Here is an 18,585-nt window from a genome sequence, read left to right on the forward strand (position 1 = left end):
TATGGAAACCAATTTGACAGTAAATTTCATATATTAAAAAATAAAAAAAAAAATAGAATAAACATTTAATGCTAAAAAAAAAAAAAAAAAAAAAGAATACCATGTCATATTTTTCTTCCATTCTGTTAATGTACTGTATCACATTTATTGATTTGCACATACTGAATCATTCTTGAATCCCAAGGATAAAGCCCACTTGATCACAGTCTATGGTCCTTTTAATGTTCTGTTGAATTCAGTTTGTTATTATTTTGTTGAGAATTTTTGCATCTATTTTTGACAGAGATACTGTCCTGCAGTTTTCTTTTCTGGTAGAATCCTTATCTGGTTTTGGTATCTGGGTAATTCTGGGTTGTAAAGTAAGGTGCAGAGTCTTCCCTCCTTTTCAATTTTTGGGAAGAATTTGAAAAGAATTGGCATTGACTTTTTTTTTTTTTTTTTTTTTTTTTTTTTTTTTCAGTGTTCTGTAGAATTCACCTGTGAAGCCATCTGGTGCTGGGCCTTTCTTTTTTGGGGGATTTTTGATTACTGTTTTGATCTCTAACTCATTATTGGTCTGTTCAGAATTTCTTTTTCTTTGTGATTCAGCCTAGGTAAGTTATATGTTTCTAGGAATTTCTCTTCCCATGTCAAAGTGTTGATCTTCGTTGGGGGACAAATGAAGTCTCCTACTTTACATCTTGGTTATGTCTAGCAAATTTGTCACTTCAAGTTTTCAAATTTATTAAAATAAAGATTTTCACACTATTCTCTTATTTTATCTTAAATTTTGACTGTATATCTACTATGTTCCCCCTACTATTTTATTTGTGTCTTCTGTTTTTCCTATGATTAATTTTTCCAGGATTTTACCTACTGGCTTTTCAAACTAAAGGGTTTTGTGGTTCCCCCACCCCCCGCCCACCTTAATACTTCTGATTTCTATTGTACACATTAAGTTGCCCTTTTCTTTATTGTTTTAGCTTAGTCTACTTAGACTTTTTCTAATTCCTTAAGTCAATATGTAACTATTCAATTTTCACTTTCCCCTATGTAAGCATTTAGCATTATATTTCCCTTATTTGCTGTCTCTCACAAATTTCTGGATGTAATAGTTTTACTATTACTCAGTTCTAAATCTTTTATAATTTTCATTTGACTTCTTTTATCTTTGGGTGTGAAAACATGTTTTTAAAATTTCTGAACAGATTATCACTTTTGTTGTTTTCTAACTTGATTTAACTTCTAACTTAAATTTATTTCATTTGATTATTATATTATTACACTTAATTTTAATATGTGTGTACTCTTGCTTTACGGTCTGATACAAGGTCAATTTTGGTAAGGAGAGTGGACATTCTATAATTGCTAAATTTGGTATTTTAAATCCATCTTTATTCAACATTGTTAATTGTGTTCTTTACATATTCTATACTTTTAATTATTTTTTGTCTGTAAATCTATCATTTCCAATAGAAATATATTCAAATCACTCACTGTGAATCTGGACTTGTGGTTTTCTCTTCACAATTTTCATTTTTAAGGGTGCCTGGGTGGCTCAGTTGGTTAAGTGTCCAACTCTTGATTTCAGCTTAGGTCATGATCTCCTGGTCGTGAGATCAAGCCTCGCACGGGGCTTTGAACTTTGGATTCTCTTTCTCTCCCTCTCTCTCTCCGCTCCTTCCTCTCTCTCTCCCTGTCAAAATAAATAAATAAACAATAAAACAAATAATTGTTACTTAAAAAAACGTACTTTGCATCTGTGCTATAACTTGCATATAAACTTAGGATTGTTGTAGTTCCTTTGCAAACTGTACTTTTTGTCATTAGGTAGTGACTCTCTTTCCTCTGATAATGTTCTTTGACTTAAAATAAATTTTGTCTAATATTAATATAGCTTCTCCAGTGTTATTTTACTTAACACTCTGTGGGACGTATTTTTCATCATTTACAATTTTTTGTGTGTTATGAAATGTTTTACGGCTTTTTTTGGAGCTGGATTTTGTTTTCGTATTCAAGCTGAAGATTTCTATCTTTCAGTTTAATTGATTTAGTCCACTTACGTTTCTTGTAACTGTTGACACATTTGATTTTTTTCAACTAGTTAACTTTGTATTATTTTATTTGTTTGTTTATTGGAGGTAGAGTAAATTAGAATCCAAATCTGTGTGATGGTAAATTGATGATTATGAGAAATCACCTGGGCTAAAATATACTGTCTTACTTTTCATCTTCTTTGTCAATATGCAGATTTTCCTTCCAACCTATCCTTTTTTATCTATCTATTTATTTATTTATTTATTATTTAAATTTACATCCAAATTAGCATACAGTGCAACAATGATTTCAGGAGTAGATTCCTTAATGCCCCTTACCCATTTAGCCCATCCCCCTCCCCCACAACCCCTCCAGTAACCCTCTGTTTGTTCTCCATATTTAAGAGTCTCTCATGTTTTGACCCCTTTGCCTGTTTTTATATTATTTTTGCTTCCCTTCTGTTTTGTGTCTTAAAGTCCTCATATGAGTGAAGTCATATGATATTTGTCTTTCTCTGACTAATTTCGCTTAGCATAATGCCCTCTAGTTCCATCCACATAGTTGCAAATGGCAAGATTTCATTCTTTTTGCCGAGTAATACTCCATTGTATGTATGTATGTATATATATATATATATATATATATATATATATATATATGCATATATATCACATCTTCTTTATCCATTCATCCATTGATAGACGTTAGGCTCTTTCCATACTTTGGCTATTGTCAATAGTGCTGCTATAACCGCTATCAGGTGCATCTGCCCCTTCGAAACCGCATACCTGTATCCCTTGGATAAATACCTAGTAGTGCAACTGCTGGGTCGTAGGGTAGTTCTATTTTCAATTTTTTGAGGAACCTCCATACTGTTTTCCAGAGTGGCTGCACCAGTTTGCATTCCCACCAGCAGTGCAAAAGAGATCCTCTTTCTCTGCATCCTCACCAACATCTGTTGTTGCCTGAGTTGTTAATGTTAGCCATTCTGACAGGTGTGAGGTGATATCTCATTGTGGTTTTGATTTGTATTTCCCTGATGATGAGTGATGTGGAGCATTTTTTCATGTGTTGGTTGGCCAGCTGGATGTCTTCTCTGGAGAAGTGTCTATTCATGTCTTTGGAGAGGTGTCTATTCATGTCATTTCTTCACTGGATTATTTGTTTTTTGTGTGTTGAGTTTGATAAGTTCTTTATAGATTTTGGATACTAACCCTTTATCTGATATGTCATTTGCAAATATCTTCTCCCATTCTGTCGGTTGCCAAGCCCCACCCAACTGGACCAACCTATCCTTTCGTTAAGCATCTGCCTTTTAAGGAATATAAGCATTATGTATGTTATTTAGTTCTTGTTTTCTCATTTTGGCCCAATGTCTTCTTTGCTGTCCCTATTTGGCTGCTAAAATCCAAATCCCTATGTGTTTGGCAAATGCTTCCAAGGTCATAAAGGTCTATTCTAATTTTCAGCTTTCTCTTTGTTTTTTGGTCCCTGGACATTTTCTTATTTAAAGTTCAGCTATAAACTTAAAATGACTTGTGACAGATTTTACTCACCACTTTTCCGGGTATTTTGAGGTAAAAAGTGTTTTTTTTAGGATACCTTATCTGCTCATACATTGCTGGAAATGGAATTGCTACCAGTTTTTGTTTTTGTTTTTGTTTTTTTTAATTGGAAGGGTATCAGTGCTTCTCATCTTTATGCTACCTTTTCCCTGGCTACCTCTTCCCTGTAAGAGTTTACATCCTTTAAACTCTTCTACTCTAGCCACAGCTGCAGGATCTTTGAGAAAACAGATTTGGTGCATCCTGCCAATCTTTCCTATGCATTTAACCAAACAAGAGTTTGTATATGTACTTGTTCAATTATGAAAAGATCTTTACATATTCCTAATGTGGGTAGGAATTTACATTTTAGCACCACCACTTAAGCTGTGATACAAATTTTATTTTTCCCAATGAGTAATGTTGGAATGTTACCAAAGTCTGAACTGCAAAATTTTAAAAACAAAGATATTTTTATAAACTAAGTCATGTATGCTTTTCTTTTTCAGTTTGCCAAAGCTTAAATTTGATTAGAAATCTGGAGGATCTGTGGTTCCTGTTGCATTCAAGCTGCAAATTTGATGACTGGTAACAACTAGTCTAGTGTGTATGCGTAGTGGGATAAGTTATTTTTGTTGCAATTTGCAAATTTAGCAATGATTTCTCAAGGCTCAACTTTACATGAGACTTGAAGATGCAATCTGAATGACATGAACACCAAGTACCGCATATTGACGAGGAAGTCTAGAATCAAATGAACGTGCTAACTTGATCGGTAAGTGGCTAAATGTAGACTGAAGATCTACAACTACAAAATTGTCTAGCTTCCTTTGTGACCTTACAATATCAAGTTTGACCTTTAACAGTTACATCACAGTATAAGCTTTATAAACAACCAAGTATTAGCAGGTACAGCAACATTTAGAAGACCAAACACAGATTTTGACCACTGAATAGTAACAATAACTATGATTTTAGTTATCAATTATTGAGTGGATGCTTTGTGCCAATAACTCAGCATATGGTATTGCTTATCCTTTCTGTAACTCTGCAGATAAGGAAAGAGGCTTAGGAAAGGTTAGTAATATGCATCCTTTCCTGCAGAACTTCTTTTGCTAAAATTAAATGGCCAAATTTTGGGGAGATAAAAGCATATGACAGAGTCTAATCAGGATATTGTTAATGTACTTTCTAACTCTACAGAGTTGAATGGATAACTATAAACTTTGAAAGAAGCTGATTGGCTAAGGGATGATGAAATAACTTTGGAAGTTTATATAACTACATAGCTGTTACCATACACAGTGTTACCATGGCCACGGTTAGACGTTCACTCAAGTTCATCTACTATTTCCCTCTAAAACTCATAATATGATTGGAATCTCACTATGTGCCAAACTAGTACTAAAAAATTAGAATTTAAAAATTTTATGACTGCTGCATAACATAGTGTTAGGATTATCTTAGTAGATTAAAATATGCATAAGTACATTTCTTCCTTAGTCAGTGTTTGTTTAGATACGTATTTACAACAAGCTCCACAGATGATTTTTATGCAGGTGGTCAGATGGCTGACACAGGTCATCTAGCATATATTACTTCATGGTTTTAGACAAGATCTCTTTATTGTAAACATTAGGTGTAGAAAGAAAATAAAATTTCACTTGGCTCTAATATGAAGTGACATTTCCTTGTCTAATCTGAAGAAGCCAAGCCTATGAAAACTGATATTAATTTCTAATCAATTAATGGTCCTGATTTCCCCTGCCATTTTCAAAAATACAATACAGAAACTTATAAGCAAGTTCAGGTTCTATTTAAGGTTTAAGAAAAATATTATATATGTTTTGTCAGTTATATAAGGTGTGATCACAATATAATGAGAAAGATTCCATATTGAAAAAAAAGAAAATAAAATAATTTTCTTTATAGTTGTATCCCACACATATGACACATATCTTTTTATTCATGTCTTTTAGAAGTTATTTTGTGAAAGGTGACCTCAATGGCTGCCCTGAGAAGAGGGACCAAGGGATTCCCAGGTGGTCGATGTTAAAGATTACTTCATTTCTAGGATATTCACAGAAAGACAGGGCCAATTCAGTGCCAATATTTCATATTGTTGCATATCTCTGTTGGCTGTGCTTTGCTTGAAGACGGTCATATTAAGTACTGATACACTGACAGATCCTTTGAATACATATTTCATTCTTGCCACATGAGGCGCTTTCATTCTTTCAATATCATGCAAGCCTGATGGCATCACTGCTAAGTGGTACTGTTGCTTTCCATTCAAGTCTGAATTAGGAAACTGTTCTGTCATAACAGCGATGCTCTTAGCATTGACACATTGTATTCCTTGGCACAACTGGCCATTTGATGAACACTTTTTCTGTAATTAATGCCTAAAATACCACAGGTGAAAACCTGTCTCCTTTATCATGGTAATCCTTGAGTGGACCATTCTTTGCTTTTTGAGCAAAAATGTATCTGCACTACTGAAGGTGAGAATTGCAAATACCATGTTAGCAGTGGGAATCATTACACACAGGTTCCATCTTGTACATGTATATCTATTGGGCACTGTTCTGAAATTTCTGTATAAAATTCCTCTAGATTACATTCATTTTTCTTCTTTCTACAAATGTATTCAGCAGGGAGAGAACTGCACCCCTTACAGTAAAGTCCCAAAGTACAATTTATTTTTATTTTATTTATTTATTTTTAAATGTTTATTTATTTTTGAGAGGGAGAGAGACAGAGCATGAGCAGGGGAGGGGCAGAGAGAGAGGGAGACACGGAATCTGAAGCAGGCTCTAGGCTCCGAGCTGTCAGCACAGAGCCCGACCTGGGACTCGAACTCACGAACTGCGAGATCATGACCTGAGCTAAAGTCGGATGCTTAACCGAATGAGCCACCCAGGTGCCCAGGACAATTTACATCATGCTTTCTTTTAAAATCTAACTGACAGTATGCGTTCTCTTCATTTTTCTTTTGCTGAGCCATCCCTTCCCTTTTTTTCCCACCAATTTGTTATCACCTGGCTCTTGTATAGCACTAACCATGGACATGTCATTGAAACATTCCAAACCACTGGATACCCAATCAAAATCATCATCAGAACAATCAGACGAGTCTGATCTACCTTTAATACACTTCTGTAGACGACATGTATGGTATCGCTTATTATGCATACCAATGAAATGACCTATTTCATGAGCAATCAAAACAGCCTCTATGACCATGTTCAGTACCCACCGAGAAGTTGCAGTTGTTAAAAAAGATTTCACCCTCAGAGTCCATATTGGCTAATGCCAAAGAATGCTCATAAACATGATATGCAAAAAAATGTGCCAGGTCATAACGAGGCTTAGGAAACTAGTGTTTTATTTGCCGGTCTTGGAATGCTATGAAAATTAATTCTTTTGTGTCCACATTTATTGGATTTGATTCTGTCTGTATTTCCACAGCAGCCAACAGGGTTAACAGCTTTGAGAGGCTCATGTAATATATCCAAAAAGTTAGTAATAATCAATGTTTCTCTCACACTCAGATGTACTGTATTTGAGAGGCTCATGTAATATATCCAAAAAGTTAGTAATAATCAATGTTTCTCTCACACTCAGATGTACTGTATTTGTACTTTACTGTATTTGTACTTTACTGTCTATTCCTACCCCCAGTCCTAAATACTTTTTATAATATGTGTCTTCTTAAAATTAGGAGTTGTGTCCTTAATTTCTTCACAGAACTTTCAAGTCTGGCCGTCTATATCCTTATCAGTTAAACCACTAGCATCATTATAAGTTGGGCCCCTTCTTAGGTCAAAGGCAGAATGGTAGGGATCTTAGAATCTGCCCCTGAGAACCTCGAAGTTTGAGGATCCCTTCAAGATACAATTACTTGCCAGGAGCAAGCTGCTGACTTTTGAGGCTATCCTTGTCTGGTTCAAGGAAGGTGCTCCATGGTGGGTGAGGTGGAGGTAAGCAGCTGGGGAGAGGTAGCCATGCAGGGTCTGCCCCAAAATAGGGGTGGTAGTCAGAGGGGCATTCCTCTGGGCAGAGCCTGGGAGGTGCTTCAGCAGAAGAGTTGGGAAGGTGCCAGATTTCAGTTGCCACTGACTCTCTATAGTTACAGCTGAGGAGAAAGGCCAGAGCCTGTCTCTCATGGTGCTCTCGTTCTGCAGGAGGAGGGAGAGATGAACTAAAGTTACCCTTTTTATTACAGCCAAGAAGAATCATGAGGTGCTGGAAGCATTCATGTGGAGGGTATTTAACACAGTAAGGAAAGGGCTGGATGGTAATTAGGGAGGCAGTCCTGAGGAGATAATGCTGGAGCTGAGCTCTAAGAATAGAGAGCTCCAGGGGCTAAAACGGAAGATCTCCAGCAAGGGCCTGAAGCCTAAAGGAAGAGGGCACATTAGAGACACTGAAATCGGCTAGAGAGCAGAAAACACCTTCATGCTAATCAGTAAGGAGTTGGTCTACTTGATACACACACATAATTGTTTTATCATTTTCAGAAGATTGGAATAGCTCCTTTGCTGTCTTTATTCTTGTTACTTCCATTTTTTAAAATCATAATTGAAAATATTTCTTAGCTTCTTTGGATCACATACGATTGGAACCTAAAGAGTCACTTCGATTTGGGTATAAAATGTGAGTCTAAAACAATGTGTTTATGAACCCAGACAAAATATGAGGGAAAAACTTCTTATTCAGGATTCAGAACTGTCAAGCTCCTGATCATCATTTATGTGGATACAATTGGGTTTCCGTAGATGCAGTCTTTTAAAAACAATTATTCCCATATTAGAGAGAACTTTCGGAAATAAATTTTGTGTGTATTTCTTAATGTAACCAATGTTACAAGTCGAGCTAATTGAAAGGAATGGCAACATAAATTATGGGAAGGCAAAGGGCCTTCTTTCTGAATGTGCACATAGGAGATGCCACCTTCCTTTCTACTACTTTCCTCACTGACTTATCAGAATTAAAGTCCTATACGTGCTGGCTATTTGTAGCCTCATAATAACCCTCCAAAGGAAACTCAGCTGGTGTCAGGTAATCATTTGTCATTCGAATCTAATATTTTCTCTCCATCTTGCCAAATCATTTTGATGTGTCCTACTTGGTGAAAGGGGAATTGCAAATACCTTTGCCATCCATCACTGCTGCAAATCACTGAAGCGGAATCCCTCTGCTTGTGTTTATCTAGCAACCAAAGTTGTGTTGCTAGTATGAAGGTGGCCCTACATGAACCCATCAATCATCGGGCAGCACCTTACAGCCTCACCATTAGGACTGAGATCCAGTAAACATCTTAAACTCTCCCCTGGTTCTGTGATAGTTCATGTAAAGAAAAACAGAGAAGACACCCTCCCCCGGCCCATAACTCTATGTAAACCAGACCCATCCCCTACTCTGCTCACCTAGCAAGGGCAATAGGTGTAAAAATATTTTGAAAAATTTTTAAAAATATGCTATCTTCTTTACCAGTATTATTTCAGGATCATCTATAAAATAACAAATATCAGGTATCCTCTAGATAAATTGCACTATGTAAATTGTTATCCTGATCTAGGATTAAATAATTGTAATTTTAATCTATATCCTATTTCTTCTTGTATGACAGAACTTGTGCCTATCATTTAACTACATTACATGCCTGCTCCAAATGACATTTAAGTCATGTTACCATCTTCCTTAAAACCATTCAGGGGTTCTCATAACTTACAGGATGCAGGGTAAAGTCTGAATTTATTAGCATGGCATCAAGGCTCTTTATCTTACTTCTTTATGAGTATTGCCTCTACGTTCTTTTCAGGACACTCCTCTCTACATGTTGCCTTTTCCACCCTTGGAAGCCTTCACACTTAACCTATTTATCACCTGTTTGTGGTGGTATACACCAAATATTTGTCATCTGTCACAAACTGCCTCGCATTTTGGTGTTTTTAAGAAATGTGTGCATGACATGCTTGTGGAGAAGCACCAAGCATGCCAGCGATTTTTGGCATTCTTCACAGTACCTCGCATACTCTAGGTGTGTGTTAAGTAACTAGTGACAACAAGGGTCCGCAGTGTGGTCAGTCATTTTGTATACACTATAGGAATGCTGAATAGTAGCAGGTCAACATCAGCTGACATTTCTTTTCCTTCTTTCCCTATTATTTGAGTGTTACACATCAGTTATATTAGTATGCACCTAGTTATTTGGAAAACAATGCTTTTCCCTTCAAGTATTAATAGAATATTAATGCGTACATTTAAAATAACAAATGTCTTTAGTGTGGTACACATCTTGGTGACATTGGTCACTAGATGGCACACCACAAGCTCTTGTTGGGCAGTTCCACAAACTAACCTATTATTTGAAAGAGGATTGCAAAGATTCAGAGCAAACTGGATTGGGAAAAATTATATTAGAAGTGATATTCAGTAAGTTTGTTTCAAAGTAAAAATTAGATTTAGAATGCATAAACTTATACGACACATGGAAGCTATAAGGAATCATTCCTTTAATAGATAATTATTATTATTTTTTTTTAAAAGAAACTAGGTACTAGACACTGAGTCAGGCCCTGAGGGAGACAGCATGATGATAAAACCTGGGCCTGGTTGGGGTTTAGCAGAGGAGCTAAGAGCATGAGCCTTCACTCTACCTTCCAAATGGTACTTAAAGAATAAACCTAGCAAACCAATAGGAGATTGTCTAACTCCCATGGAAGAAAGTAGAAGACTGGATGAACAAAAAGTTCAAGCGACCTGCAGTGTATTTAAATGTCAGTGAAAAGAGTTTTCTAAACTCATGTGCCCAGAGTCAGCATGCAATTTCACTGAAGATTTATGCTGATTTTAGACTGCAAGTACACAGGACTCCATAGTTCTCTGGGCAGAACTGAAATCACACATGCCTGGTGTAATCTGTACACAAGATGTAAACAACTCACAGAACAGTAAATCCGAAGTCACATGTCCATATGCACGTGTTGATATTTGCTGTGGCTTATGAGGTACGGTGTGACTTGGACATCTGTCCAGAAGGAAACATGTCACTCCTCTACTCAATGCTACATTCGTGGAGGCAAATGATCCCTATGTCTTCCATCACACGGTGACCTCACCCCAGCGCCACTCTGCACCCAGCCCTCTGTTCGTGTACAAATGCCAGGTTTTCATGTCTCTCAGGGCCCCAGTCTCCTTCCATGAATGATTCTTGATGTTCCCTTGTGGTTCTTAGGTTAAAATGCCCACTGTCCATTGCTTTTATCTTCAAAAGCTACTTACTCCTAATTTACTACCCATCTCATTCTGTTTTCCCTCTTTGCCACCTCCCCAGAGTATCTGATTTCCGGTTATCCCTAATAGTATGGTAATTGCTATAACCCATTCTTAAAGAAATCCAACAAGTTGTTAAATTTTTCCATCATAGAAATGTGGAAATTTTTATAGAAATGTGGAAATTCAAGCAGAAAAAAATTTTAATGGTCATTCTTTCATCCCATATTAGTATATTCCCTGCCAGTCGTTTTTATAAACACATTTTTTCAATCATGATACATCTTTACATGTTTTTGTTATATTTAACACAAAATATATATTTTTGGCACTTTTATGAACTCCTGATCAAAGCATGCCTACATTGTGCAGTTGATGAATGCTATGTTACAGAAATATAGCTCTGCGTTCAAGACACTGTTTTGTCTTCCTGACACACAGTAAGATTATATTTACAGCTTCCGTTTACAGCTGAGTGTGGCCTATGTGACTGAGTCAGAGCTGACGAGAAGCAGGCAAAATGATGCAAGCCTCTGCTAGCATTCATTCATGACAGAGAGGGTCTGGAGTTCTGAGTCACTGCTTAGAGAAAAGCTGACACGGGGAGCCTCTTAACCACACTGGACTGTGCCATTTGTTGTATTAAGCCATTGAAATGTGAAAGTTATCTATTAATATGGCATAACTTGGCCTATCCTTACACATATGACTATTTGGGGTAATTGTTTTAATTTTTTTTTTTTTTTGCTACTATAAATCACAATATGATGATTATCTTTTGCGTTGGATTTTTTCTCTTCTATTTCTGAGTATTCCCTTTAGATAGATTTCTAGAGGTAAAATTTTTGACATAGGATATAAACTTTAACACTTATTTGTAGCCTATTTATATCATACTTGTCTCACATATTTCCATATTATATTTATGTAATAACTAACTATGACCGGGTCTCTTACTCCTAGGAGATTGCAAGTTCCTCAAAGGCAGAGTCACTCTTTTCATCAACTTTTGTAATGTCTAGTCCCTAGCACAGGTCTTTCACATAGTAGCATGAGGGAAGCACCTGCAATACATGAAGGAGTGGATATGGATTGTTACATGATAGCTGTGCTGTAGTCATTCTTACCATCTGGGCATTGGTAAGGGAGAAATTCTATCTCTAGAAGCTTACTACAGCACTTTTTTTTTCTCTTCCAAAAGCAGCTTATGGCTAATGCTTTGACTAGTAGACATTCAGGGCTTGGGTGAAAGCATATTGGAAATTACAAATGAGACAGTTCATTCTTCCCACTGTTACCATTGCTCTGACTTGAGCTTTGGCTGTATCGTTTTTTATGTTCAGTAAAGCTAAAGACTGTATCTATATGATGTAATATTAAAAGGAATGTGTTTTAGATTATTTGAGTCCTTAGATTATTCAAATAATTGGGTGGATTATATGGTCAATCAAGATCAACTGTTTAATATTTGTTCATGATATCCTAAAAAGAAGAGTCTTACCAATGGCTATATTAATGAGTGGTCAAATTTCATTTGAATGAAAGAGTGATCCATTGTATAGCCAGGGAGGGGGACAAAAACATAAGAGACTCTTAAATATGGAGAACAAACAGTGGGTTGCTGGAGGGGTTGTGGGAGGGGGGATGGGTTAAATGGCGAAGGGGCATTAAGGAATTTACTCCTGAAATCATTGTTGCGCTATAGGCTAACTTACTTGGATGTAAATTAAAAAAATAAACTAAAAGAATTAAAAAAAATAATAAAGAGGTCTTTAAAGCTAAAAAAATAAACAAATAAAGTATATGCTACTGCACAGATCTAAACATACCAGAGGTCAATTCATACTTCTTATGTTCCTTAGGCATATAGTAATATATGTGGCAAACATTAGCCAGTCATATTTTTTTTAAGTTTATTTACATATTTTGAGAGAGAGAAAGCATGCATGCATGTGAGCAAGGGAGGGGCAGAGATAGAGGGAGAAAGAGAGAATCCCAAGCAGGCTCTGCAATGTCAGTGTGGAGCCAGACATGGGGCTTGAACTCAGGAACCATTAGATCCTGACCTGAGCTGAAATCAAGAGCTGGAGGATTAACCGACTGAGCCGCCCAAGGCTCTTACATCAATCCCATTTTTATGTACCCATATAGAGATTAACCTTGTTCATGAGGAGAGACACATCTTCTACACAGATGGAAGGGAAGGAAGAAGGGAGAGGAATAGACAAAGATACATTTCTAAGTGTCTTTGTGAGGGGCCAGGAGGCAGAGTGCCAACCTGGTGGCTTCTATGCTTTCTGTGTGGCAGGAGACAAGATCATTGCTGAAAGTTAGAGAAGCAGTAGCCATCCCACTTGCTGTCCTGTGAGCCTCTCCCTGCCCCCCACCTTTGGGACTCCCTCTTTTTGCTCTTGTACCTTCCATGCCTCTATCCCTACCAGTTTCTTCTGTTTAGCCTGTAAAGAAGCTCAAGACTCTTTTGCTCCTCCAAAAGTTCCCTTGATTCTCATCCTCTCATTTCTTCTTTCTCAAAACCCTCTCCTTCATGGCTTCTGGAACACCGTATTTGCTTGGTTTACCTTATCCTATTTGACTTTTCTTTTTGAATTTTTCTCAGATGTCATTCCTCAGATTCTACCCTCTCCTCCTCATTCACTGTTAGAGTTGGCATCTTTGCATGCAGGTCTCTCAATTTTAGCTACTGTCCTAAATAAGCTTTGGGTGGAATACTATGGATTGAGGAGAATTAAAATTCTCTCCTCCTTTCAGAAATCTTATCTCAGAAGCTCCCTCCATCCTTCCTCTGCACGCATTACACTCAACCCTACAAATTAATGTGGTAGATTTGTATCCCACAAAAAAATGTATGCCATTCAAAACAAATCTTATTACATTGCATAACATACCAAAGTACAACTAAGACCAGACAGATGAAAATATTTATCACATTATTTTTTACTGCACTTGGCACATGGGATTGGGGAAGTTCACACTCAGGAGGAAGCCATAAAAACAAGTACCAGGTCATCAGCTCCAACTTTTGTAAGGAAACTGTTTTCCCCTGGGACATACGATACAGGCTTAAGACAGTGTGAAACCTGAAAAAAATTTTAAAGTAAGGAGAGACAGTTCTCATCATAATATGAAATGCAGTGGAATCTACCAGACTTGACTTTATGAAGTTTACTCACAGGACAGATCAAGTTGCCTTGTCTTGGATGAGTGAAGTCACTTCAAATTGGTCAGAATCCTGGGATAAAAAATAAAAAGGAATGTGAAGATTCTTCAAAGGCATGTCTGAGAAAATACTGAGAACCTACCAGAGTTTTAAATTTAGAGCATAGAAGGTGTTGAAGTCTTGGACAATGTTTACTTGACAATGTTTGAGCTGTGAAAGTCATGATTAATTTCCTGACCTCACACAGTGCTGATGACGTCATCCTCCTGTTTTCATTTTCACTCTTCAGTGATGATAATATAATAGGACTTTAATCACTTTGGCTTAAAAAAATAACTCTTCTTTAATTCTTCTAATTGCCATGATTACTCAAAAGCTCTGTAGAAAACCTATTATTAAAATATCTTATAGACGAAAAACCTTGGTATAGAGTCATAGGGACTCTATTGATATTACGAAAGCTATGTGAGTCAATGCATTAATATTTGAGTTTCCTAAAGAAACCAGGAAGAAAATTGTGGTGTTGATAGGTAAAATTAAACTTAATAATTTCTCTTTAGATTATTTGTATTAAGAGACCACCACAGTGGGATTCCTTTAAGTGAAACACATGAAATATTCAAATAGAAATAGTGAACAAGCCAAGAGGTTCTTAACCACAAGTATGCTATAGAGTCCTCAGAGGAGTAGGTTTCCCTGTGTTGGTACCATCTCTGGACATTCTAATTTAACAGACCTGGAAGTCTATGTTTAAAAAAAAAGTTCCATAGGAGATTCTGATGGGCACCCCTTCTTGGGAACTACTGGGCTTTGTTGTGTATTTCCTGCACACTGGGCCAGCACTGAAGATTAGCGAGTGACAACACTGTGAGAAGAAGCAGCACAACTTTCAGGTCAGAACACAGAACACTGGCCAGTTTTCACTGTGGAATGTAAAGGTATATGCAAAATACTGTGAACATGACAGCAGTAAATGAATAAATTAGTCTACTGCATTGGTTCCTAAACCTTTTCGTTCCACAATGTGTCTTTTTCTGACTTGATTATATCCCAATTTGGTGCAAAAAAAGCCCAACACTTACTGACAGACAAACTGGGCCTGTACCACCTGGCTATTAATGAGGCACATCAGTGCATCTGTTATTTAGGATTCATAATTGTGAGCAAATAAATGCATTCCGGCTGATTTAAGTAGAAAAGCAATTTATTGAAAACCTATTAGAATCCCCGGAAAGCTAGAGAATAAGACTGGGCAATTAAGCAGGAAATGAGGGAGGCCAGGCAGTCAAAGCCATGTTCAAGAACTGCTTATGGGGTCTCCTTTATCCTTCTTCTCTGTGGCACCAGCACCCAGATCCAGAGTCTGGGGTGGAGACATCTGGTCACTAAATACAGGTCAAGTGCTTACATCCATGCCAAATCAGAGGCTGGGAAATCAAGTATTTGGCTTTTCAGCCTCTATAAGTAGGAGGTAGTTCTGACTGCCCCCAAAACTTCTATGGTATAAACTTCCTCAAACAGAAAGGAAGTTCACATACAGGGTAGAAAGAAGTGTACTATCTTATTGTTTGAGGAATATGGTTAGTAAGATTTTTGTGGTTGATTTGTAAGTTGATATGGTAAGTGTTTCTGAAATATCAGGGCGTTTTCTACTCTAATAAGTATGGTAAGATAATTTAATGTTCAAAACTTAGCTCTACAGTTCACACACATGTAATATTGAGCAATTTATGACCTCATCTGACGTTAACTTTCTTCATTGGCAAATGGTGATTTCAATAACTCATACCTCTCAGGGTTGTAGCTCAAATAAATTGGTACACACCAAGCAATTTGTATACTGAAAACACGAAATAATCATTAAGTATTGTTACTATTCTTTTGGTGCTATGCTCATTATTTTTAGCTTTACACTCTGTAGCTATTGATAAGAAGGTATAGGGGACTGTCCTGGAAATCAACTTCTTTTGAGAATTACTATAATTGAAAGATACCAATATTTGAATCCTGACTAAGTAAGGGTTAGTGCTGTGGTGGTATTTTATTATTTAATCTGTGGAATTACTGATTGTGGAAATTCAAAATTTCTGGTGGTAAGGCACTTAAGTTGCAATTCATTCTTTCCCTTCATAAATACTTAAGGCATACTTACCATGTGTCAGGTAATAGGAAGGAATACATGATGACTTATGCAAGGTCCCTGCCTTTAAGGGATTCCCAGTCAAGTGGGAGAATAGAGAATTCTAACAGAGAATTCAAATAGAGAATTACAACATTGATGCCATTTCACTAGAAATGTATAATTCCAAAAGGTGTCTAATTAGTATACTAAATTCACTCTAGTGATCTAGATTAAAACATAAGATTTTAAACACAAATGTATTTCACATGTAAATTGGCATGGATCATGATGCTGAAGTTCTTTTGTTTGATAAATCAGATTAGTATTGATTTTGACCTTTTTTAAAATCTATTTTTTATTTTTTTATGTTTATTTATTTTTGAGAGAGAGACAGAGCATGAGTGGGGAGGGGCAGAGAGAGGGAGACACAGAATCTGAAGCAGGCTCCAGGCTCTGAGCTGTCAGCACAGAACCCGACGTGGGGCTTGAACTCACAGACCACGAGACAAAGTTGGACACTTAACTGACTGAATCACTCAGGCACCCCTGACCTTTAATTTGTAATCGCAGTATTATTTGCACTGATAGTTATTCAGCTTTGTAACATGAAACCAGTATGCTTTGTAACGTCAGTTAATTTAATGTGACCCTTAAATTCAGTCACATTAGACTGTTATTTTCTAAACACATTATACTCGGTGACTTTGTCTATGCCTTTGCTTACTCTGGAATTCTCTTCTCTGTCCGTCAAACTCTTGCTTATTCTCCAAGAGCCAGATCAAATACCACTCCTTTGTTTAGTTTTTTCCAGTCCTTGAAGCCAAAATTTAGAGCTTTCCCTCTTTGAATTCCCAAGAAGTTTGTTTACCCATTTACTATGGTGTTCATTTTATTGTGCCTTATAGTTATTGATTTATAATCTAACTTATTAGTCAATCCTCATGCCTTCTTGAAGGCAGGGACCATATCATTTTTGTCTCAGTATCCCCTCAAGTATAGTATTTTGTTTGCATTTAACAGAGGAAAGGATTCCAAGTCTAACGGGGCTTGTTGAGTTAGAAAAACAGATGGAATTAAAAACAACCAAGGCAGGGCCATATTATACTCCCTGAGCAAAGGGGGTAGGAATGTGTGGTAGGGGAGGGCACAGGATGAGGCAAAATACTCTTGTGACACACATGCCCGGGAGTCACCACTGGGAACACAAGTTCTGTGAAGATGCTGCTGTTGTGACAGTCCTTTGGGCAACAGGGAATGACTAAATATTTAGGCTCGCTAGATTGAGAAGTGGGGGTGGGAGGCACTGGTACATTTCCTGCCTCAGTTAGGAATTGAACTGATGGGAAAGCTAGAGTTTCATTTAAGTTATTGATGGGGTGAATCAATGGGTCCTGCTAGTGGCAACCAGTATGTGGGATTTTAAGCAGGGTGGGTGGTATTTACTGCAGTGCTTTAAGCAAAGTGATTTGGGGCAATGCGGAACAGTGAAAGCTTAGATGTAGGCTATTGGAATAGTCTCAGAACGAGTAATAAAGTCCTAGATTAAAAAGAAGGCAGTGGAAATGGAAGGAAAGGACTGCAGTTTGAGACAAAGTATTATGTTTACTATCCTGAAGCCAGTTTTTTTTTCTTAAAAAAAAAAAATCTTGAAAAAGGGTTGTTGGGGTGCCTGGGTGGCTCAGTTAGTTGAGTGTCTGACTTCAGCTCAGGTCACTATCATGCAGTTAGTGAATTTGAGCCCTGTGTTGGGCTCTGTGCTGACAGCTTGGGGCCTGGAGCCTGCTTCGGATTCTGTGTCTCCCTCTCTCTCTCTGCCCCTCCCCCGCTCACACTGGGTCTCTCTTTCTCTCTCAAAAATAAACATGAAAAAAAAATAAACATCAAATTAAAAAAAAAAGAAAGAAAGAAAAGGGGTTGTTAAATACCAACCAAACTGTTATTTAAGTAATCATTCAAGAAAGTATTTTATAGGTGGCACATGTAAAAAAAATTTACGAATACATTGTTACTTATTATATTGGCTGGAAGGAACTGAGTCTTAGCTTTGTCATATACCGTATTTAAGATCACACCATTATCTGACATGAAGCACATTGGGCGGCAAAGCTCTGTTTCTGAGTCCAGCTGTCTAGATTTGTACCTCAGATCTGCTATGGTCTAAATGTATGATCTTGGGCAATTTACGTACACTCCCTCAGTCTCAGTTATTGCATTGTGTTGTTGAGTAGATTACATTACACAGCTTGGGCTGCACTAATCAGCTATGGCTGGGGGAATGGAGTGAAGAAACTTCAACATGGCTGTGGATAGCTCTCACCTAGGTTTGGGTAATGCCAGTTCACAGAAAAACAAGGAGGGAGGCGGGGCCAGCTTCATGGTTGTGTGACTCTTGCAGCCATGCAGGGTCTTAGGCTCGGAAGGGCCCCACCCTTGGTTTAATGTTG

The 18,585-nt window shown here is 37.2% G+C and overlaps 1 long non-coding RNA gene across 1 annotated transcript in view; it reads right to left on the minus strand.

Moving 5' to 3' along the window:
• LOC144617069 (uncharacterized) overlaps positions 1-18,585 on the minus strand; it is a 61,773-nt gene that overhangs the window by 20,205 nt on the left and 22,983 nt on the right. The window contains exon 2 of the long non-coding RNA XR_013557086.2: positions 14,033-14,091. This is a non-coding gene — a long non-coding RNA (uncharacterized LOC144617069). The remainder of the gene's footprint in view (positions 1-14,032; positions 14,092-18,585) is intronic.

This window comes from Panthera onca, chromosome C1 (assembly GCF_046562875.1).
Source record: "Panthera onca isolate mPanOnc1 chromosome C1, mPanOnc1 haplotype 2, whole genome shotgun sequence".
In the NCBI taxonomy this organism is placed as follows: domain Eukaryota; kingdom Metazoa; phylum Chordata; class Mammalia; order Carnivora; family Felidae; genus Panthera; species Panthera onca.